The sequence below is a fragment of the Prionailurus viverrinus genome, chromosome B3 (assembly GCF_022837055.1).
Source record: "Prionailurus viverrinus isolate Anna chromosome B3, UM_Priviv_1.0, whole genome shotgun sequence".
NCBI classification, from domain to species: Eukaryota; Metazoa; Chordata; class Mammalia; order Carnivora; family Felidae; genus Prionailurus; species Prionailurus viverrinus.
In genome coordinates this window covers 133,759,626-133,784,580 of record NC_062566.1, presented here as the reverse complement: position 1 = coordinate 133,784,580, position 24,955 = coordinate 133,759,626, and positions in this window count along the sequence as shown.

Sequence of the window (24,955 nt, the reverse complement as noted above, 5' to 3'; positions counted from 1 at the left end):
GTTTGAGAACACTGCTTTTGATGGAATGAATGTGATTTTTCGTCCCTGGGGGAAATTCTAATATTAGTGGGGTTTAAAAAAAAAAAAAAGTTTTAGAGAAAGGATGAGAAATTTGCGAGTAATATTTATTTATTTAAAAGCTGCCTAAAGACTGACGAGCCCTGGAAAGGGAAAGGTCATTTATTATTTATGTCACTTGAGCCAAACTAAAAGCTAATGGACCCGGGGGCAGAAGGGAGCGGGAGGGGACATAAGGAGGGCAGGAAAGAATAGCCATTTACTGAGCAGCCACGGGTGCCGGAACCTTGACACCCTGTGTCCCCTTCAACCGTCAAGAGTCCTGCAAGGGAAGGAAGGTTCGCAAAGGTCGTGCGCAGGGGACGGCAGAGCTGGGAAGCTCATGCCGCCTTCCGTGAGTGGGGACAGAGGACGAGAGCGTCAGTTCCAGGACCCAGGGTGGGGGGGGGGGGTGGACATCGGAGCCCAGCTGGCCCAGCCTCCCCAAGCCCCGAGAGTGACAGGACCTGGCCCTCGGCTGACCACGACCACAGCCCATCCTGTCATCAAGAAGCCAGCGGAGAGATACCCTGAGCGAACCTTCTTTGTCTCCTCGAAGCTTCCCAAGAGCCCCACGAGGCAGACGCTCTCCTTCCGGGTTCGGGGAACTGGAAATCAGTGTGCATACCCAGCAGTCACCGCACCAGGACAGGGGCAATCTCTTCACCCTCTGCTCCGGACTCTGGCTCAACCACAGAGCCCTTCTCTTCCTTTAGGCACGGACGGGATGCCGGAGAGCGGCGAGAGAGCAAGGGAGCCAGCAGATGTCTGTCACCGGGTCCCAGTCTCTGCAGAACTGGGATGAGGGCATTTGAGACCACGGGGTCTCTCGCCTGCCTCCCCCTCTCCTTCACAGCCTAACACCTCCCTGCTTGGCGGCAGAGAAACGGATCAGCCCCTCGAAGCTGAACAGCTGGAGATCACACGCACATCACTCCTGGGGCCGGGACACCCATCTCCGTATTTTGAGCCATGCTGGGGTGATAATGCCGGGCTCCCAGAGCAAATGCGACCTTTGCTGGTTTCATTCAATGGCATGCAAGGAGCCGCGGCGTCTTCCTGACTGGCCATCCTGACGCCAGGGCGAATGGACAGGGAGCCTCACCACCACCCTCTCCTTCTATGGAAACGAACAGAGGACTGGGGAGGTTTATCACTTCTAGTGGAAATTCTACCCGGGTGGATATTTGCCCCTCCTGAGGCTTCTCTGAGTCCCGGATGCCCAGGCTCACGTCGGCCCCGTGGCAAGCTTAGTAAATGTTGGCTGAAAGGGACCCGGACAAAGATGAACACTGCCCCTTTCTGTGATGGAAAAACTTCCCAGCAGAAAAGGCTTTTCATGTGCACAGACCTCTGCCGGGTGCCCCGGGAGGGCGGCTCACCGTGGAGGCCATCACTCTGCTACAAGGAGCGGCCTTGCCCTCTCCTGGAGCCTGGAAGTCAGGGGGCGTGTTTCCGACAATAACTCAGCTAATTTGCCCAGAGTTCCCTCTACTTGTGTTCCCCAAGAGGAGAGATGCTAGAGTTAAGTCAGAGAAACAGAAGAGTGAACTCGGCTGAACCAAGAAAGGCAGTCCTTGGCAGGATGTGGCTCCTCTGGCCGACACAAAAGGATTCACCTGGGAAAGGGGCCAGCTCAGGACGATCTTTGCGAGCGGCTCCTTAGCAGGAAGGACCCGTCAGGCCAGCCAGGTGGTGGGGGGTGGGGGGCCCTCCTACAGGAGCCCCAAGGGTGCAAGGTGACAGGGCCCCTCTCCCCACTCTGAAGACTGTCCAGTAGGGGCCACTGTTGCCTCCACAGAACTCAAATACCTGCCAATCTTCCGGTGGCCGGCTGCCCCAGGCACGCCCTGGGAGCGGAGGCCACTCTCTAGCCCCGCAGCAGGCTCAGGGTTCTGGCGTCTGCAGGCCTCCCAGGCCAGCCTACCTAGCAGCACTGTGTGACAGCCACTTTCCGCATCCTCAGCGATGACAGCAGCAATCATTACGGCTGCTGTTTACTGAGCACCTACTATGTGCCAGGCGTTCTGCGTCACAGCACCCAAACTTCACTGGAACCTTGTGGGTCAAGTGTCACTATCTCCCTTTTACAGATATGAGAAGCAAGGCTCAGAGGTTGTCGGGTCAGTACGCATCAGAGCTGGCTTCCCTATATCCCAGGTCCTGTCATTCCAACACGGCAGCTTCTCCCCTAGGATCCAAGGTTTCCTTGATTGGATCTAGATTCTGGACCCCAGTGGGAAGACAGCTGGGTCTAAGTCGAAATATGACCTTGGGTGAGCCACTCCCCACCCCTAACTGAGCCCCAAATGCCCCGTTTGTAAAAAAAAAAAAAAAGGTCACCTCCAAGGGTTGTTGGGAGGCTAGGGGAGGTGATGTCCGGAAGCACAGAGGAAGGCATTAACCTAACCAGGAAGAATCCAGACGGCTTCCTGGAGGGGGTGATGCCTCGCCTTGGACAGCAGGATCCTCTAGGGTCTGGCCTGGAAAGACCCTTCACTGTTTCCATGTGAAGATGAGTCCTCGAGGGCAGGGTCATGCGACCTGTCGTCCCCAGGAGAGCCCTGAGCACACCTCTGCTCACCGGCTCGGATGTCAGGGGACATCTGGCAAATTCCGGACACAGTTTTGGTTGTCACCGCTGGCAGGTGTAGAGGAGCGTGCTACTCGTCTCCAGGGGGTGGGGGCCAGGGATGCTGCGGGACATCCCACAATGTACAGGACAGCCCCCCCCCACCCCCCCAGCACAGAACTATTCGGCCCCAAATGTCAGCCATGCTGCGGGGGAGAAGCCCGTTCTAGCCCAGCTTTTCTGCCTCCTAACATTTAACAGATGGGGAAACTGAAGCCCACAGAGGGAAATGCTGACCCGGCTCCACTGACCCCCCCCCACCATGTTACAACTCTGAGGGTCTCTCGGTGAGCCCCCGTGTGACCTGGCAACAGCGAGGACAAAACCATGATCGGGCGGCCAGGAGCCTGGCTCCTTATGGGCTGGGCACCCATGATCTCACTTAATCCCCACAACAAGCTTGTGAGCGAGGTACGATTATACCAAGCACAGAGAGGGTAGACAACCCGCCCAGGGTCACACAGCTATAGGCAACAGAGCCAGGGTCAGAGCCCGGGACTGTGGGGATCCAAGCCCACATTCTTTCTGTTACCTGACCTGCCTCCCGCAAAGCCCCCATCAGAAACACATGCGACCTTGTTTCTGGAAACAAACAGAAGTAGCCTTCCGTGATTTCTATCACCATGGCTCTCATGGTTACAGTCGTTATGCTCCAGCGGTGTGGGGGCTTTGCAGTGCTTCTTAGGATCACTGCCCTTCCCCTGGCCTTGGCCAAGCGCCCGACTTCTCCGAGCCTCAGTTTACCACCTGGAAACAGCACCTATGCGCGCAGGGCCGCTGCGTGGAATGAGATCACCCAGAGGAGGTCCCTCCCCAGCGGCGGCCTAGCCCGGGTCTGTCCCCTCTCCCCAGCCCTCCTTGGCAATTCCAATTCTAGTTCTAGGGTGACGGGTAGGCTTTGCATATTTGTGTGGGCGGCTAAGCAGCAGCCCCCACGGGAGCCCCCGAACAAAGAGTCCTCATAGCACTTTCCGTGGGACCCTCCGCGCTGGCTCAATGGAGCCTGTTGCAGCGCCAGCTCGCATTGTGTATTGTCTGAGACCAGCGCAGCGGCCCAAGGGAGGGTCCTGGGTCAAGGTCACTTGGGGTGAAGGGGGTGGAGGCGCGCACAGCACACAGGCTGCTTCCATCACAGCCTCGACAACGCATAGATTTGTCCCAGGGCCTGGGCCATGGCCGAATCCAGAAAGACAGCCTCCCCGGGCACCTTCTCTGTCCCCAAGAAAGGCATCCATTGTGGGCTAACTGCTCTAGGACCTGGGACGGACACCCCAACCCCACCCGGGCAAAACCCCAGATTCCTCAATGAAGCCCTGAGCTGAAATGACCCAAAAACCCAAGAAGGGATGAACCCCCACATGTTGGTCTTTTCCCTGAACCGGAACCACACTTGCGTGCTTTCCAAAATCATTCGCCCAGAACGTTTGTGCATTTGTTTACTCATCTCATAAACATTTCACTGGCCGCTGTCCTATGGGTCAGACACAGTTCGAGGCATCGGGGATACGCCAGGGGTGAGACGTGCCGTCCGTCTCAAGTTGTCACAGCTGCAGAAAACAGACGCGATGACATCGTCACGAAGCGGTGGCCACGCCCACATTCTTAGCGCCAGCGCGCAATTCCCAGCGCGGCACCGCCTGGTGCGTGGAGATCCTCAACCTGTTCCGCGGTGGAAGGAAGATGGGGCAGCTGGGGGGGGTGGGGGGAGTGGGGACCCTAAGAGAAGATGACCAGGGCTGCAGGCGCAGCTCAGTCTCCCGGCGGCCCGAATCCGCAAACCTGAATTTCACTTACCCGAACTGCAGGAAAGTAAGCAATCTGAGAATAGTTAAGATGTGCAATTGGGTTTCCCAAGGCCCGGAGGGTGTCCTGAGTAGAGTGCCAGGTTGTTCATGAATGAACCCATTAATTCAGTCATCCTTTCATTCAGCTAACGTTTATGGAGCACCCCTTGCAGTTTCCGTATCTTGCGGTTGGTGAGTTCGAGCCCCACGTCAGGCTCTGCATGGCCAGTGCAAAGCCTGCTTGGGATTCGCTCTCTCTCCCTGTGTCTCTGCCCTTGCCCCCACCTCCTCTCTCAAAAATAAATAAATGAGCTTTAAAAAAAGTAAAGAAAAGAAAGAGCACGGAGCGAAAACGTCGAGGTTTGGCCTGAGAGGGTCACAGAGCTTTGTGATGGTGCCCGGAGACGCTGAGGGCTGGCGTTTCCAAAGTAACGAGTCACGTCTGACACCGGAGAAAGACAGGATCTAACACCGAGCATCTTCCACCTACCCACTTAACACCGAGCATCTTCCACCTACCCACTGGGGCGTGTTAGGGGCCCAGGGAATATTCTAGGGGGACCGCCTGGTGAGACAGATGTCATTTTCCAAAGATGGCCGCAGCGGTATCTCTCATCCGCCAGGCTCTTCTGTAGTGTGACTTTTTAGGACCGGGAGTCCTATTCCTCTGAGTCTGGGCAGGCTTGGTGACTTGCTTGACCAATAGAAAGTGGCATTGCTGATATTCTGGGACCTCTGGGGCTAGGTCATACTAAGCCGTGCGGTGTGCACTGGGCTCTCTTGGGTTGATCTGGGAACGGTCTCTCTCCATACCCAGACAGCATGCTGTAAGAAGTGTGCATGAGACCCCATTTGTGGGTGTTCCTGTGGACAGCTCTAACTCTCTCCCAGCTCATGACCAGGGTGTCAGCAAGCTGTGTGAGTCATCTTCGACACCTGCAAGGTAAAACCTTCAGATGATTCCAACCCCGGGGGAATTCCGACACACAAACAGCATTGAAAACCCTAAGCATGAACCAGCCAGCTTCGGGCAGACAGATCACCAAGGCTTGAGAGACACTGAAGCATCAGTATTTCAAGCTGGAAGCTGTGGATGGTGTGTTACATACCACACTGGATGGTTCATTACACACAGCAGTGGATAACCACAACACCTAAGGGGAGCTTTCAAGGTTCTTTGTTTAAAGAAAACCGGGGAGGGCGCCCGGGTGGCTCAGTCGGTTGAGCGTCCGACTTCGGCTCAGGTCATGATCTCACGGTTCGTGGGTTCGAGCCCCACATCGGGGCTCTGTGCCGACGGCTCGGAGCCTGGAGCCTGCTTCCGATTCTGGGTCTCCCTCTTTTTCTCTGCCCCTCCCCTGCTCACGCTGTCTCTCTCTGTCTCTCAAAAATAAATAAATAAATGTAAAAAAAAAAATTAAAAAAAAAAAAGAAATTAATCAGAGCCCCTCTTCTGGGCTCCCCGGCCTCCAAATGTGATCACAAGCAGAGTATCTTGAACCGAAATCACTTGTCTGTCCCACTAGACTGTGAGATCCGAGAGGGAAGAGAATATGTTAGGATTCTGGGGTTGCTAACAACAGAAACAAACACTGGTTTACCTAAGCAAAGCACAGAATTGATCTGGAGACTTTGGAGGAGCTTGAAGAATTCCAATAAAAATTAGAGACTAGATTCACAAAGGAGGGAGGAACTCTAGGGATCCAGGTATCGGGGACACAGGTAGAGTCTTTTGAGGTGTTAGGCCTACAAATAACAAACCACTCTGTCATTTCATGTCACTCTGCTTGAGATTCAAATTCCAGGGGGAAATTATTGGGCCACGGAAGGACAGGCCCACCAAGGCTGTGTCCATGGGGTGGGACCGTCCCCTAAACAAAACCAAGGTAGTGACGCCAAAAGAATGGGGAGTGGGTCCCGAGCAGGCAAAGCTGGGCTACCACATTTAGCTTCGCAACCCCCGTGCCTCGTTCAATGTCTGGCACATAGTAGGTGCTCAAGAAATACTTGTTTAACGATCGAACAGTCGAGAGAATAAGGGTGCATGAATGCATGCACGAGTGAATGAATGACTGGACAATGACTGGGCAGCGTGTCAGCCTCTGGAGACACCTGCCACGGACCATAGCATTTGAACCCTCCTCCACCCAGACAGCTCTTCTTTTCTCAACAGTTTCTGAGCCTGGATTCTAGAGTGCACAGACTTTTAACCCCCTCATCCTGTCCGAGAACGTGGTACACATCGAACAGGGCTCGTGATAACTCCTGAAAGCGCTCTGGGAGCAGGGACTCCCTAGCCCTGCCCGATTTTAATTAAGATTTCAGGGGCAGGTGATGAAGGAGGCAGGTGTGAGGGGGAGTTGGCCCTGAGGCCAGAAGCTGGGAAGTCTGGTGTTTTCCTTTGCTGAGTCGACTAGCTGTTTAGCAGAAGGCAGCTGGACAAAGCCCAGCCTGCTGGAGGACACGCTTCACCTAAGGCAGGTGAGTCTTCCACACATGTGCCCAATAGGTGCCTATAAAGGATGTTAGCTCCTGGTGCCCCAGCCCTTGCACAGTCTGCTGAGAGTATATGGTTGGACTTGACCAACCCCTTTAATGAGATCCCTCTGCTTCGCCCGTTTGGCCTGCGCTTAGCTGTTCCTCCTAAGCATATAACGCGAAGTAGAAGAGGTTAAACGTTTGCAATACAGGATATAATCTTGGCTGCCTTTACGATCCACGAGGACATACACAACTGAAGAAAACTTAGAAAGCAGATTGGCTCAGGGGCACCTGGGTGGCTCGGTCGGTCAAGCGTCCGACTCTTGGTGTCGGCTCAGGTCATGATCTCCCGAACCGTGAGATCGAGCCCCACGTTGGGCTCTGCACTGACGGTGCGGAGCCTGCTTGGGATTCTCTCTCTCTCCCTCTCTCTTCCCCTCCCCTGCCTGCTCTCTCTCTGTCTCAAAATAAATAAATAAACATTTAAAAAAAAGCAAAGTGGCTCAGATTGTGTTGAAACGTAGAAACATCCTAACTTAATTCTCTGGTGGTACCTTAGGTCGACAGCTGCTCTCCAGACAGTAAAGAATAGAGACGGGGAGTGAAGGTCATTTGCGCTAAGTACCTTCAATGTGTCAGAGGCAGTGCAAGGGCCTTACAACCGTACTGTGCCCTCTTATCCCTGCCACAAACTCGAGACTCATATCCACCCCGTTTTACAGGGGTAAAGTGATCGCCTGCGAGGCGAGCACCCAAGGTTGTGAAACAGCTAAGGGGCTGGGATGCAGGTCAAGTCAGACTGTGACCCACCTCGATTCCGTGGAATCACGTGGCCTCGCAAGGAGTCAGCAAAGGAGGCTTTTGAGCTGAGACTCAGAGACTTTACTCACGAGTGAGCGTGCAACCACTGTTTAGTCTTGTTTTTATGCAACTCCCCCAAGTGTGGTCATCTGATCGCCCGGTTCACAGACAACTAGACTCAGCAAACAGGAAGTGGGAGGGAAGGCTCCAGGAGGAGGTGTGCTGATAATGACCAACAGTGAGACAAGGTTCCAGCTACAGTGCACGGGGAGATTGCTTACATCAGATTGACCCTCCTGAATCAAGAATCAGATGCTTAGCCAACTAAGCCACCCAGGCGCCCCATGGACAACACGTTTTTAAAAACCACTTGAAGGCTCTGGAAAGCAACCGAAAATGGGACGACATCCAACTCTTGAAAAAACAGGAAACGTCATTTTATTGATTTTCTCAAGGAAAAAGCTTCTGATTTCATTCTCCCTTCAGTTTTCAATTTCGCTTATTTCTAATTTATTTCATTATCTCTTTGTTTCTGGCTTTGGGCTTGATTGGTTCTCCCTGTTCTTTGTTCGGGTGAGAGCCTCGGTCAGTGTTTTGAGAACTTTCTTCTTTTCTAGCGGCAACTGGAGCTATAAATTTCCCCCTAAACACCGCTTGAGCTGCATCTTACAAAAGTTTCTGTGTTGTGTTTTTATTTTCATTCGGTTCCTGGTTTTCCCTTTTGAGTTCCCCTTTGGCCTGTGGGCTAGTGAGAAGTGCATTATTTAGTTTCTGATGTTGTGGGACTTTCCAGACATCTTCTGGGTATTTCCAGTTTAATCCCGTTTAATTGCCCCAGCACAGACTCCGTAGACATGAATTGAGACTTGGTCTGTAACCCGGTGTGGTCTGCCTTGGCATGCGTCCTGCGTGCATTTGAAAGGGGTGTGTAGTCTTCCATCCACGAGTGAAGCCTTCTAGAAACGTGAAGTATGCCACGCCGGCTGATGGTGTCTTACTTGCTTTTTGTTCCTTCTTCCTCTTTTTCTGCCTTCTTTTGGATTGTGTTTTTAGGATTCCATTTTACATCTTTTGTTGGTTTCTTAGCTATAGCTCTTTGTTTGCTTTCGTGGTTGATTTCGGGCGGTAGTACACGTCTGACTTATCACAGGCTCCCTTCACATGATATTATATTGCTTCACATATTCTATGAGACCCATAGAGCAGTGAACGTCCATTTCCTCTCTCCTGGCCTTTGTGTGCTAATGTGTCAGACGTTTTTACTTCTATGCGTGTTATAAACCACATACCATAGTGTTAGTATTTTTACTTTAAGCAATTATCTTTTTATGAAAAGTAAGCTCCACGCTCAATGTGGGGTTTGAACTCATGATCCTGAGATCAAGAGTCACATGCTCCACTGACTGAGCCAGGCAGGTTCTCCACAGTCAATCATCTTCTTTTAAAAAAATTATTTTAATGTTTATTTATTTTTGAGACACACACACACACACACACACACACAATGTGAGCAGGGGAGGGGCAGAGGGAGAGGGAGACACAGATTATGAAGCAGGCTCCAGGCTCTGAGCTGCCGGCCCAGAGCCCAAGGCAGGGGTCGAACCCACAAACCGGCAGACCATGACCTGAGCCAAAGTCAGATGCTTAATTGACTGAGCCACCCAGGTGCCCCAGTCAATGATCTTTTAAAGGGATTTTTCAGAGAACAAATAACCGCAAAATTTGTATGGAACCACAAAAGACCCTGAGCAGCCAAAGTAATCCTGAAACAGTAAAGGGAAGCTGGAGGCATCATGACTCCAGACTTCAAGCTGTTTTACGAAGCTGGAGGCTTCAAGACAGGATGGTCTGATTTTCACAAAATCAGACACAGAGATCAATGGAACAGAATGGAACACCCAGAAATGAACCCACAGCTACGTATGGTCAGTTAATCTTCAACAAAGCAGGAAAAATGTCCAATGGAAAAAAGACAGTCTCTTCAACACACGGTGTTGGGAAAACTGGACAGAAACATGCGGAAGAGTGAACCTGGACCACTTGCTTACCCCATACGCAAAAATAAATTCAAAATGGATGAAAGACCTAAACGTGAGACAGGAAACCATCAAAATCCTGAAGGAGAAAACAGGGAGCAACCTCTTTGACTTTGGCCCGAGCAACTTTTTACTAGACACATTGCTGGAGGCAAAGGAAACAAAAGCAAAACTGAACTGTTGAGACTTCATCAAGATAAAAACTTCCGCATGGCAAGGCGAAACTATCAACAAAACTAAAAGGCGGCCTACGGAATGGGAAAAGGTATTTGCTAATGACCTCTATGATAAAGAATTAGTATCCAAAATCTATAAAGAATTTATCAAACTCAACACCCAGAAAAGAAATAATCCAGTTAAGAAAATGGGCAGAGAACATGCATAGACATTTTTCCTAAGAAGACATCCAGATGGCCAGCGGACACATAAAAAGATGCTCAACATCACTCATCATCAGGCAAATACAAGTCAAAACCACACTCAGATACCACCTCACACCTCGGAATGACTAAAATTAACAGCACAAGAAATAACAGGGGTTGGCGAGAAGGTGGAGAAAGAGTTTGCACTCTTGGTGGGAATGCAAACTGATGCAGCCACTCTTGGAAAAGAGTACGGAGGTTCCTCAAAAAGTGAAAAATAAAACTATCCTACGATTCAGCAATTGCAGCACTTGGTATTTACCCAAAGGTCACAAAAATATAGAATCAAAAGGGTACACGCACCCAGATGTTTACAGCAGCATTATCAACACTAGCCAAACTGCGGAAAGAGTCGGAGTGATTTCACTTGTATGCGGAGCTTAAGAAACAGACGAACACACGGGAGGGGAAAAAAGAAAAAAGAGAGAGGGAAACAAACCATAAGAGGCTCTTTACCATAGAGAACGAACAGAGGGTTGCTGGAGGGAGGGGGGTGGGGGATGGGCTAGGTGGGGGATGGCAGTTAAGGGGGGAGCCCTTATAATGATGAGCACTTTGTGTCGTATGTAAGTGATGAATCACTGAATTCTACTCCGGAAACCAATATTGCCCTGTATGTTAAAAAATAAAATAAAATAAAGGAATTCCTCAAAAGAAAAAAAAAATTACAATCACCCACGTATTTATCATTTCCGGTGTTGTTCATTCCTTTAATACTGACTATACCAAGCATGGCCAAGGGTTCAGAGCAACAGGAACCTTCATGCACGGTGGGTGGGACTATAAAAGGGTATAACCATGTTGGAACCACACTTTGGTGGTTTCAAGCTAAACACATACCTGTGTGTGATCCAGCCGTTCTCCTAGGAATTTATGCAAGAGAGACGCAAGCCTACTTCCACACAAATACCGATACATGAATGCTCACAGCAGGGTTTTTTGGTTTTTTGTTTTTTTGTAATAGCCAATACCTGAAAACAACTCGTGTCCATCGGTAGATGAACGGATAAGCGAACTGTGGCGTATCCAAATAGCAGAATACTACGCAGCAATAAAAAAGAATGTACTCTTGCCCCCCTGCAACAGCATGGGTGAAGTGCAAAATAATCACGCCATGAGAAAGATCCAGAAAGAAAAAAAAAAATACTGCCCAATTCTGATTACATAAGATGCTAGAAAATGCAAACTTATCCATAGTGACAGAAAGCAGGTCAGTGGCTACCTGGGGATGGAGGGGATGATATGGGAATGTGTTTCAAAGAAACACAAAGAAACGTTTGGGGCAATGAATAAATCCATTTTCTTAACTGCGGTGATGGTTTTAGGGTTGTTACCTATGTCAAAATTCTTCAAAGTGTACACTTTAGATATGCGTAATTTATTATATGTCACCTACACATCAATAAAGCTGTAAAAATTTATTGAACGGGCTTAAAGCAGGTTAGACATAACAGAAAAAATGACCAGTGAACTTGAAGAAAACAATAGAAAAGATTCAGACTGGATGAATACTCACTGGGACCTATCCTGTAGGTTACCGTATGTTCAACCAGAGTCTCTTAAGAAGAGGGAGGTAAGGGGACAGAAAAAAAATACAAGGAGAAACAATGGCCACATTTTTTTCGTCTCCAATTGCCAACAAACTACAAGTCCCGAAAAGGTCAACAAACCCCAAGCAGGAAAAAGGTGAAGACGTCCACATCACGATCAAAATGTCTGAAAATGAAAGCTAGAGAAACACTTAAAAGCCTCCGGGATTAAAAAGAAGATACATTAAGCACAGGGCAACACTAATGGGAGTGACAGCTGCCTTCTCAATCAAAAAGGGACAGAAGACAATGGATTTTCAGCTTTACAAGTGTGAAGGAAGATATCTGCCGACCTAGAATTTTGCAGCCAGTAAAAGTTTTCTTCAAAAATCTAGGGAAATGGGGGCACCTCGATGGACACAACAGTCGGTTGAGTGTCCAACTCTCGATCTCGGCTCAGGTCATGATCTTCTGGTTCGTGGAATTGAACCCTGCACTGGGCTCTGTGCCGGCAGTGCAGAGCCTGCTTGGGATTCTCTCTCTCCCTGTCTCTCTCTGCCCTCCCCTGCTCGTGCTCTGTCTCTCTCTCTCTCAAAATAAATCAATATATATATTTTTAAAATGCACGGAAATTAAGACACCCTCAGATACACAAGAGCCGAGAGAATTCACTGCTGGAAGACCCACACCTCACAAAGAGTCTTAAAGTACGTTTTTCAGGCTAACGAGAACTGATACAGATAGAGATACAAATCTCAAGGAAGGAAAGAGGAATACTAACAATGTTAAGTATGAAGGTAAATAGAAGGACTATTTTTCTTAATGTCTTTAAAAGACGCTTAAGCACACAAGGCAAACACATTTTAAGTGTATTGTAGGGTTTATAACTTGTGAAGAAGTAAACTATACGACAGGAAAAGCACAAAAGACGGGAGAAAAGTAAACAGATTTCCGCCATTCTTTGTAGTTCTTGTGTTTTACGTGAAATGGTGTAATGTTAATTCAGGGTGAGCCATGATAAATGCAGAGTTTGTGTAATAATACCTGAAGTACCCACTAAGAACTGAGACAAATACTAAAATGTCAATAGACGAGGGGGAGACGGAACACTGAAAAATATTCTGTGATCTCAAAAGAAAAGTCAAAATGAGACATAAAGAAACAGAGGGAAACACACACACACACACAAAAAAACCCAAAGAACAAAAAATAAAATACAACAAGTAGAAAATGAAAGCCTACACCCGACCATATCAGTAATGCCTTTACACGTAAAATAAACACTTCAACTGAGAGATAGAGTTGTCAGACTGGATCAAAGAGTAAACAATGAAAAATTAAAGCAAGACCCAACTCTACGTTGTTGACAAAAGAGAACTCTCAACATAAGGAAGGAAGATGATGTGAAATTCAAATGATCGAAAAAATACATAACAGGGAAACACTAAGCATAAAAAGGCTATTGTCAATATACTAATATCAGACAGCATAGAGTTCAAGTCAAGGTATATTGCCAAAGACAAGGAGGAACATTGCATAATGCTAGGAGGATCCATTCATTTTTTAAAAATCACAATAACCTTAAAAATATATGTATGAATAATAGAGCTTCAATACAGGTAAAGCAAAAATTCACAGAATTAAAGGGAGAAATAAGCAAATTCACAATCACAGTTGAAGATTTTGACAATCACTCCATCAACAACTGATAGAACCAGGGCCAGGATAAGTATAAGGCAAGTGAGGTGCTCACCCTGGGTACAAAATGTAAAGCTTCACCAACAAACTCTGCAATCAAGATCATTAATATTTTAAAGCAATAAATTGCCTTTTTAAAAAAAAAAAAAAGTAAAACTTTAAATTAAAAAAAAATCACAGTTAATGCAAAAAATCCATGAAGATCCAAACACCCAAATTTTAAATAAAGACGGGATCAGTATTTCTGATTTTTCCTTTTTTTTAAAAAAAATTTTTTTTCAACGTTTATTCATTTTTGGGACAGAGAGAGACAGAGCATGAACGGGGGAGGGGCAGAGAGAGAGGGAGACACAGAATCGGAAACAGGCTCCAGGCTCTGAGCCATCAGCCCAGAGCCTGACGCGGGGCTCAAACTCCCGGACCGCGAGATTGTGACCTGGCTGAAGTCGGACGCTCAACCGACTGTGCCACCCAGGCGCCCCTCTGATTTTTTCCTTTTACCTCAGGCTCTAGTATGGATCAGAGCAGCAGCAATACTGATCCTTCTTTAGTTAACCTTTTTTTTTTTTATTTTCTTCAGAACTTCTACCCATGAGTCACAGAAGAAATCACAAAGGGAATAAGAAAATATTTCAGCCTGAATCACAATGAAAAGGTAACAAGAGGACATATGTAGAATGCAGGTAAAACACTTCCTGTAGGAACAGATGTACCTTTAAATGTTTATACTTTAAAAAGAATAAAGTTTTTTTTTTTTTCAACGTTTTATTTTATTTTTGGGACAGAGAGAGACAGAGCATGAACGGGCGAGGGGCAGAGAGAGAGGGAGACACAGATTCGGAAACAGGCTCCAGGCTCTGAGCCATCTGCCCAGAGCCCGACGCGGGGCTCGAACTCACGGACCGCGAGATCGTGACCTGGCTGAAGTCGGACGCTTAACCGACTGCGCCACCCAGGCGCCCCAAAAAGAATAAAGTTTTAAAGTTTGTGATCTAAGCTTGTTAAAAGTTAGAAAAAAAAAAAAAGGAGCAGACTGAACTTGAACAAAGTTCCTTATAAAAAGATGCACAGAAATCAGCGAAACCAAAAGCAAACAGTTGCAAATATCAGGCAGGTCAAAAGGTGTTTCTTTGAAAAGATGAAGAGAACATATACATCCCCAGCTGGATTGACAAAGAAAAGAAAGGGGGAAAAAAACAGCACAGCTTATCAGGAATGAAAGATGGATCATTGCTGCACATGCTACAAAGATTCAATGGATAATAATGAATAACTTTATGCTGATCGATGTATTTGACAACTTGGATAAAATGGACAGATTACTTGGAAAGCACCACCTATTAAAACTGACTCAAGAGGAAATAGACAACCTAAAAGTTTTGGGTCCTGCTTACAGACACAGCTACCTTTCCTTCCCGCTCCAGATAATTTTTCCAGCCCCTGCACATCTTACATCTCAGGGTGCCAGTGGCACCCGGCCCCTCTCCTGGGAGACATAGTAAGTAAGTATTGTTATTGATTGCTATATTTTATTTTATAGCTTTGTGTCATCTAATACATATTCATTCTTTTATTGATTCAGCAAAGGCTTACTGAGTACCTACTAGGTGTGAGGGCGCTGTATGAGATATTAGGGATACAACAGCTAATTATATTGATTAATGGTTAGCTAAACTTGTGTTCATTGTTACTAAAATGGGGCCTCGGATCCTTGGTAAGGGACACAGCCCATCATTATGACACCATTTACACGGAAAAATGAGATTTGTTTGATGTTACTTCAGTGCAGTATCTTTGCATTGGAAATCAAATTTATTACAAACTTCAGGGTTGTCTGTATTTTGCTGAGGAGGTAGGGACATGTATAATATGATTTAGAAAGCTTTTTCACCAGGGGTGACTGGGTGGTTCAGTCGGTTGAGCCTCTGACTTCGGCTCAGGTCGTGATCTCTTGGTTCGTGAGTTCGAGCCCCGCGTCGGGCTCTGTGCTGACGGCTCAGAGCCTGGAGCCCGCTTCCGATTCTGTGTCTCCCTCTCTCTCTCTCTCTGCTCCTGCCCCACTCATGTTCTGTCTCTTTCTCAAAAATAAATAGACATTTAAATTTTTTTTTAAAAGAAAGCTTTTTAAGCAAAAAAAACCTAAAAAGTGATCAAGGTTTTTAAAAAAAGCGTCAGTTGTCCAAGAAATAAGTATCCATAGAGACTCTGATTCTTGAACAAGAGGCTCTGGATTGCCAGCCTCCTGTGCGCCACCAGCCGAGGTGTCGTCCCTCACACAGTGACGGAGTGGGGGTGCTGTTGATGCTGGAAAATGGGGGGGGGGGGGTAGGGGAAGGAGCTTGGGCACTAAGGTGGGCAGCCTTTAAATCCCAGCTCTGCTACTCATCAGCTGCGTGAGTCTGGACCAGGCAATTCACATGTAACACCCACCCCCAGGGTGTTGGAGGGTTTTAGGTCCCAGCGGCTGATGAAAAGCCACATCAGTCACATCTGCCCTGGGTGTGGCTTGTGCTGACCCGGCCACCTTCTCTGACCAGGCTGGGGGACCAGAAGGGTCCCGAGAACACCGCCCTCCCCCCCCACCCCCGCACTGTTCTCTGATCCTACACCCATACACAGCTCAGAATCCATTCACACCCACCCAAGTACCACAGTAAAATATTAAGAGGAGAAGGACCTACGTGTGTGTAGGTTTAGAAGAACACCCAGGCCTTTGCTCGCGCAAGGATTTTACCGCTAGTGAAGCCCTACTTTTTGTCTCTTCTGATCTTCAGAAACATCTTCTAAGACCCCGGGGTAAGAATTACACCCCCGTTTCACAGAAGAGAAAACTGTTCATAAGAGGGACATAGTGACGTGCCCAAGGCCCCACAGTGATCGGCAAGGCTGGGACGGCAGACATGTCCAAATCTTTGCCCTCTGCACCCCGGGCTGTAAAGGGCCCAGTTGCTCCCGCCAGTGAGGGAGGCTGATGTGCAAAATTGTTGCGGACGCTGGAGGCTTAGCTGGGACCTTTTGGCCATATAATGGACACTTGCAAATATCCGTGGAGCCAGGTGGGGCCCGTAAAATGTTAAACAAATAAGGGCTATGGTGTAGAATCTAAAGGCTGCTTCCTGGAGTCCCGGCCAAGCAGGTGTGGTGGGGGCCGAGGGTGGGGGCGGGACTACCCCCTTTGTGGAAAGGGGCCCGAAACAACCTTTGGCGGCGGTGAGCTTCTAGGGATGGGCCCTTGGTTTACTCTCCCAACCTGTGTCAACATCTGAAGGGTGTCTAAAGGCTAGAGCGGTGTTTCCCAGGGCGACACAGCTAGACAAAGAAGGAACCGGAAGGCAACTGGTACCAGGAGAGGGGGGTGCTGAGGAGCTGTTCTGGGCCAAGGTTTTCCCACTGTGCCATCTTCCCCAGCTCAATCCCACCCCCGCCTCCCCGGCCCGGGCCCTGCAGAGGACAACGGTGCCCAGTCTCCATTCCCCGGGGGCTCAGGTTTCTAGATGCCTCATCCCCCCCACCGATTCTCTGAGGCCGCCTGCTCCATGGTCGGTAGGCTTTTTCTCCCCACCTGCGTGAAACTTGCTTCTTTTCAGAAGCAAAATTCTGGGCATCTTCCCGCAAGCTGTCTTCTCTCCAGCCCCACTCTGGGCTTCATTTCTGACCTCTGGCGTCTCCTGAATTCCATCTGGGATTTCCGTCGCAAGGGCAGGGCCCATCCGCACACCCAGGTCTGTTGCGGTGCCCTGGATCTCGTCCAGGGGGAGCCCCAAAGCCAACTCTGGGTGGGGGTGCTTAATCATCTCCAGCCTCAGTCTCTACCAGCCTCCGCCCTCCCAAGCCACTCCATGTAACATCAAGGAGGACAGCCTGCTGGTCTTGGGGACAGGCAACAGCCTCATGACCCGTCTCCGATCTCCTCCTCCACTGGCAGGGAGACCCGTCCGCCTCTCCGACGTTGGGATTCTGGGGCTACCACAAGCCTCCCCTCCAACCTATCCTCTCAACACCCTGAGCCTCAGTTTCCTCACCTGTAGCCTGGTAAGAAGACTAGGACTGACCTCACTGGACAGCTGGAAGGCCTGTACCTGGCCCATCACGTGGCAGGGCTGAAAAGTGTGTGAATACTGGGTCACTGCACCGTGGCTTCCACGGCTCTTGGGGGCTGGTTCCCGCCCCTTGATGAAATCTTGCGCAGCCCTACCCGGCTTACCTGCTCACTGGGGGACAACGCCACTGCTAATAAGAATCACAGTGGTCTCCTGTTTCATTTGAGTACACATTGGGTTCATTCAGTACAGTGATCACAACTCTTTACTTCATTCTGAGTTAAAGCTTCTCCTCCCTCGGCCAGGGAGTGAACGGCTAGAAGCATCGCGGTCCCCGGGGAACACTTCTGCACGCTCTGTCCCATTATCAACACAAGCACTGTTGTGCTGCTCCCTCCTCGCCCGCCAAAGCCGCTCCAGCAGCTTCTTAAATAGTCCTTGAGCCCTCTTGAGGGTGAGCCACGCCCCGGGCCACTGCGCCTCCGGAACTGTGGAAGACACACGACAGTCTCTCTGAGGCTTCCTTGGAGACAAAAGCACCACCTGTGTGTCCCCGGTTGGAGGAGGGATTAAAGGTAGGAGTGGGGAAGTGCTCACCGCCAGGGACCCCTTCGTTGAAGGAATCCTCCCACCTCCTGGCCTCTCTTTTGCGTTCTGGGGCAGATGAACAGACGGAGGTCCTGAAATCAGTTATGGGCCATCTCCTTCGCAAGTTCTACCCAGGCGGTGTGGTATCCGCTCTAGAAGGTGGGAGTCTAAGCATTGAGGCCACCATCTCAGGGCCTTGCTAGAAAAGGAGAATAAAATCGTTCCGCCCAAACACTACGGGATACAGTGTTTTCAACCACCCAATAAATGTTGCTATTCAACTAACTGAATAAATGTTAGGCAGTGCTATTTTTACTAACAATAATTACCATCGTTATTTGTCCAGCCTCGGCTCTTACAGGCCTTCTCTCCATTTATGGTCTAAGCTCTGCAAATGCCTTGCAGTTTCCTGCCTTACTTCATTCTCTCTGGACGCCTCCCTATCGCTATCCCCCTCCCAGGGGGACCCTAGGGTCTGGGGGACCCGAGGTGGGCCCTAGGCAGCCCTTGGCCTCACTGGCTGGCGGTTTCAACCTCCCCAGAGGGAGCTGACCCCTCTCTTACTCTGGGGCTCCCTGCAGCAACTATCCTGACTCCACTCCTGGCATAATCCCACCCACTGCATGGCCTTTATATGCTATCTTGCCCCCCCCCCCCCACCAACATATGACTTTGAACCAGGCCTTAGGTTTTTACATAGCCCTAGTGCACCTGTATCCAGCAAGTGTTGTTGAATAAATAAGTGATAAGTGAATGAATCGAAGAATCAATGAAGAATCGATGAAGAATAAAAAAACCAACCAACCCACCAATCAACCAATCAACGTGCTAGTAAAGGAAGTGAAATCCTTCTCAGTCAACCCTGTCTGAAGCTACCAAACCTCTGAGCATTTCAATGAGGCCTTGATGACTAAAACGGAGCTGGGGGCTGGCTCTGCATAAAAAATTTATCTAGAGTTTTCTTTGGTATTCCCCTAAAAATAAAGACTGGGGAGTGATAGCAAGCATGTGGTTCCCTTTGGGTCTTCATGGCCAAGAACCCTAGGGCCCCGACTCTGACAAACCCTGGGGTTCTGAGGCCATTAAAACCAGTACTTTGAGTGACAATGGTTGTTCCTTCACATTTCACTGGGGTCGCCATTTCGGAGATTCAAGAGGTGCGAAGGACCTGCTTCCTATGAGTACTGGTAACCATGGTCATGAACACTGTGTCTGACAGCAAGACAGTTTATGAAGGGGCTTCATTTGCCCAGGCTCACTTGGAGTCAATAGTCTTTAGACTTCCAGTTTGCCCAATCCAATGGGCAACTTTTATCCTCATCTTCTTAGCAGAATTTAACACAATTGATCACTATTTCCTCCAGCTTTAAACACTTTCTTCCATTACTTTCTGGGCCACCACACTTTCTTGGTTTTCCTTCTCCTTAGCTGGCTGCTCGTTCTAGATCCTGCCCTCCTCTGGTCTCCTCTCTCCTCTCCTTTCCTCCTCTCCTCCTACAATCACTCTATTAGTGACCTTGTCCATTCTCAAGGCACTGAATATCACTTTGCCCTGAGGACTCTAAAATATCTATCACTAGGCTGGTCCTCCCTTCTGAGCTTCAGACTCACAAACCCAACTGCCTGTTGGACACCCTGCCCTTCTCTTGAATGTCTCACACTTTAGATTCTTGATTCCCGCTGCTCACCTCATCACACTTAAGCCTGTCCCAGCCCCCTTGCCTCATCCATCTGAGTAAATGACAGCATCATTCATCCAAATGTTCATGTCAACAACGTAGCATCATCGTTCTTGCCTCCCTTTTCTCCTCCTCGTACCTCACACTGGAAATTCTATTGGCAGTTCCTTTGAAATACCTCTGAATTCTGATTACTTCTCTCCTCTCTGCTCCTTCCCTGATTCCTCTCACTATCATCTCTTGCCCGGATGAGCAACGGTCCCCTAACTGGCCCCGTTACTGCCAAACTCTGCCCCATCGGTTCTTCAAACAGCCACGGGAGTCATCTTTCAAAGCAGCAAATCATATCATGCCACTCATCCGCTTAAAAGTCTCACATGATGCCCTAGCCAATGCAATAAAGCAAGAAAAAATATTAAAAGTATACAAGAAGAAGCAAAACTGTCAGAATAGAGTCTGGTCATGAGAAATATCACCTTGCATTTTGTGTTCATGTCTTTCCAGTTCCCTCCAATCTGGGATGAATTCTTACTCTTTCCCTGTCTTCCATGCTTCAACAAATCTGTAGGATGACCCTCAACCTGGTCCCATCTGAGATGTATACGGACAGGGTATAGATTCAGTAGAAACCACCTGGAAATTTCCAAAAAGTTGTATTTAATATGCACTTCTGCCATCAATTACTGCACACCCTTATAAACACTTGCTGTTTTCTGTTTTGTTCCATTTTAGCCACTCTGGTGGATATGTAGTAGAATCTCAAAGAGTTTGAATTTGAATTTCCCTGATGACTAATGATGTTGAACACCTTCTCATGTGCTCACTGGCCCTTTGGATGTCCTCTTTTGTGAAGATCGTCTTCAATAATTTTGTTCATTTAAAAAAAATAGGTTTGTTTGTCTTTTTCTTATCTATTTTGTAAGTTCATTAAATATTTTTTCATGTTTTTATTTCTTTTTGAGGCAGAGAGAGACAGAGCATGAGCAGGGGAGGAGCAGAAAGAGAGGGAGACACAGAATCCGAAGCAGGCTCCGGGCTCTGAGCTGTCATCACAGAGACCGACACGGGGCTCGAACTCACGGACTGTGAGATCATGACCTGAGCCGAAGTCGGACGCCCAACCGACTGAGCCACCCAGGCGCCCCTATTAAATATTTTTAATACAAGTTCTTAAATGTTGAAAACAATATAATAAAGCATCTAGAAGAAAACATAGGGGGGATATCTTTATGATTTTGTGTAAGCAAAGATTTCTTTAACTGAATACAAAGAAAAAGACTGATAAATTGAATTTTATTTAAATCAGGAACTTCTGCTCACCAAAAGACCCTTTAAAAAGAGCCAAAAGGCAAGCCATAAAGGAGGAGAAGACGCTTGTAATGCATATGCCCAGTAATCATATTTTTGGTCATACCTACTAACCTAGACCATACATATATCCAATGAATATATACATACATGTTCCCAGGTATGTATCTAACAGAAATGCTTCCATACGTGTGTCAAAAACCATGTACAAAAATATTAAGAGGATTTTTACTAATAGCCCCAAACTGGAAACTACTCAAATGTTCATCAACAACAGAAGGGATAAACAGTTTAAGAGATAGTATAGAATGGACCATTATATAGTGGTGAGGGAGAAAAGAATCTAATTGCTGCATGTAAGGATATGGATAAATCTCAAGGATAGGGTCAATCAAAAGAAGACAGGCACAAAGAAATATATGCTAATTCCATTTATATATGGTTCAAAAGAGGTGAAACTCACCTTTCACTATGGAAACATTTATCCCTGATGTGTATACTTAATTTTTGCGTACTTTATCGAATGCACTCTGCTTCGATTAGAGTTAAAAGAAAGACACATAGCTCCCCAGTGGCTTCTCATCACACTCATCGAAATTCTTATCAAGGCCATATATGATATGGCCCTGCCCAGGTCACTGGCCTCAAATCCTACAGTTCTGCACTTCATTCGCGCTAGCCACACTGGCCTGTGGCTGATACTCAAACACACGAAGCTGGTGCCCATCTTTTGTAAATAGCACCACTGCTCCCAATTCTTCACCCTTCTGTCTATGCACTTCACAGTTGTACCTGCTAGGGGTGAAGCATACTTCTCTGCCCCATTGGTGTTAAGCTTGACCACCCCTCTCTGTGTGATGTGCTTTGGTCCACGAAATATCAGTAGAAGCCTCAGTGCGCTTGGTCCAAGCCTACGCTCTACGATAGCTCCCCTCTTTCTGCTTCCCCTCTTGCCTTCCCGCCTCCAAATTGAGAACACGTTCTCCCTAGTGTGCTGGATCCAAAGAAGATGAGAAACAAAGATTTGCAGCACGGAGCCAAGCCTGGCCGAGACCACCCTGGACCACCCTGGAGCAGCCAACCACTAACTGTCCTGCAGCGGGATCATCAAGAATAAAGAGTTGTTGTCTTAAGCCGCTGAGTTTGGGGATGCTTGTTATGCAGCGTTAGTGGGGCAATAGCTGACTAATTCAGCACCTCTGGATCATTACCTTCTGCCCGAAAAGCTCTCCCCCTAAATATTCTCTTCTTTGTTCAAATGTCACTTCCTCAGAGTCTTTGCTTTGCCACTCTATCAACAGAGTTCCACCCCTTCCTTTCATTCCTTTTTATCCCCTTGCCCTGCTTTATATTTTTTTGTAGCTCTTACGGCCACTGACATCTTACTAACTATGCGTGCATTTGTTCATTCCGTCTTCCATACTTCCAAGACATCTTGTCTTTGCTGGATCTCCAGCATCTAGCACAGTGACACTAACCAGGAACTCAGTAAATACTTGTTGTGTCCCTGCCCTCCTCCCCACGCACAGTGTCGCTGGCACACGGAGGAAAAGACTGACTCAAAGGTCACGTCCTTTCCCCTGCTTACCAAGATGGGGCTGGCACAGAAACACAGAGTGACCAGCTCCTAAGTTGCCGGAGGGGAGGAAAAAAAAAAAAAAACGGAAGCAAGGAATCTGCAAAATCCACAAGCTGTCACACGAGCCCCTGGGAAAACTTCTCCATCGTGATGGTGATTGGGTGTGAGCCAGTGCGTGCCCATAAGCGCACACTTGCTCAGTTCATCCCTCCAGGAGCCCTTTCTGGGGCCTCGCTGCCAGAGAACATGCCCCAGGCAGGGAGCAGAACCCTTCAGTGCAGTGTTGCGGGTTTGCCAAAAGCCACCCACACACCTGATGTTTCCAGAGTCTACCCGCAGTCCACAGAGGGGGCTGAGTGCCAGCTATGTGTCCGGCTCTGTGCTCCGCCCTTCGTGGGCTTTATGACATCAATCCTCCCACACCCGTGCAAGGTACACATCATCATCGTTACTATTTACCAAGGACACTGCAGCCAGGGCAGTTAAGGAGCTTGCCCACGGAACCGGCAGAGCCAGGATTTGAATCCCAGTCCTGCTGATGTCGAAGCCCTTACGGTTTCCACCGCATTACCCATCCCTCTGCACAGAGAGGGGTGGGCGGACACGTACAGAGCTGGGGGCGTCAGGGCCACACTTAACCCCCCCCCCCCCCAAGCTTCCCCAGCACTCCGAGTCTCTTATCTCATGCTCCTGGTTCTGGAATTTGATTTGGGGGGAGGCATCGCATTGAACCTGACCTGCTTGCTGTGAATTACTTCTGAGATTTCTTAGGTGGATAAACAGACAGTCTTCAATTGTAGTTTAGAGTGCTGCCTCCTTTGAAATAAAGGCAGGAGAATCGCACCTACGTACGGCTATAAATACAGGTGCGGGCATAGTTATAAAGATATAAATTATAAAAAAAAAAGTGGGGGGGGGGAGGAAGTAGCCACAGAAATACTTAGAGGGAATTGAAATAGAAGGAAGAATAAGAATAAAAACTGCTTAGGTTTCTACAAGGAACTGGCGCAGCAGTTTGCAGAATTACGTATGCGCAAGCCTCTGGCAAGAGAAACAGAAAGATGCAAAAAGTTTCTTGGTGAATAACTTTCCCGAGTGCAGCGCAAAGGTCTCTGGGAGCGTGCCCTGCAGCTGGGATGGCAGCAGCAGGCAATGCAGTGGGGGAAGGGCGGGACAAACCCGCGGGGACAAGCCCTTCGGGTCAGACTGGTGCTCACCCACCTCGAAGATGGGAGGCCATGGGTCCTGACTCCGTCCCCAAAGAAGGAAATCCGCATGTGATCTCTCTGCGGCTCTGCAAGCCTCCCAGGCTGGTGGCCCCGTGCAGAGGCTGAGAGCGGGCGCCGGGGTGATAAACGGATCTGGTATGAATCCTGGTACTGTGACCCTGTGACCCTGTGACCCCTCCCTGGGCCTGGAAAATAGGATTTGCCCTGCAGGACCACGTGGGGAGGAAGGGGTATCTTCACGAAACACACATGGGTCTGTCTCCAGGCTCACAAAGCCGAGCATGGTGGTTAGGGCTGGGCTGCTGCTGACTTGGAATTCTTGCTTGGAGGCAGACCCTCGTTAGTTCAAGCCAATATTAAAAGTGATTTGTGTCTTTCGAGCTTGCGCCAGTGGGTCAGGAAGGAGCTGGTGCCCGCACTTATTTTTGCATACTAAATAATAATAATCTTCGTCCTACTCCCAAAGAGCCTTCTCATTTGCATCCTTGTTCCTTGTCTACCTCACTGGAATATATGTGTTTTTTTTTTTTAATTTATTTTTGAGAGACAGAGGGAGAGCGGGGGAGGAGCAGAGAGAGAGAGAATCCCAAGCAGGCGCCGTACTGTCTGCGCAGAGCCGGATGCGGGGCTCGCACTCACGAACTGTGAGATCGCGACCCGAGCCGAAATCAAAGAGCGGGACACTTAACCAACGGGGCCACGCAGGCGCCCCTGGAATACGTGCTTCATAAAGGGAGCAAGGATATTGAATCTCAAGAGCCCGCCCAGTGTCAGCGCACCGAAGGAGCACTGGGGAAGATTCCGCGGTGCGAATACGTGCACGCCCGGAAGCTGGGTTAGAGCCTTTGGTGGGATCAGCCTTCAGCGACACTCACCAGCGTGCACCTGCAGCCCCTGCTCTCTGCATGTCTCAAGTCCAGGAGGGCGCCACAGATAGATTCAGGGTTCAAAGCTTAGCACCCATGACACCTCCTCCCGGAAGCCTTCCCATATATACCGCGGTCAGAATCAATCCCCCTGCTCTGCGCTTCCATGGCCCCCAGCTCTGGGCCCTCATCATTCCACGGAGCAGGGCAGTGGCTTTTCAGGGAC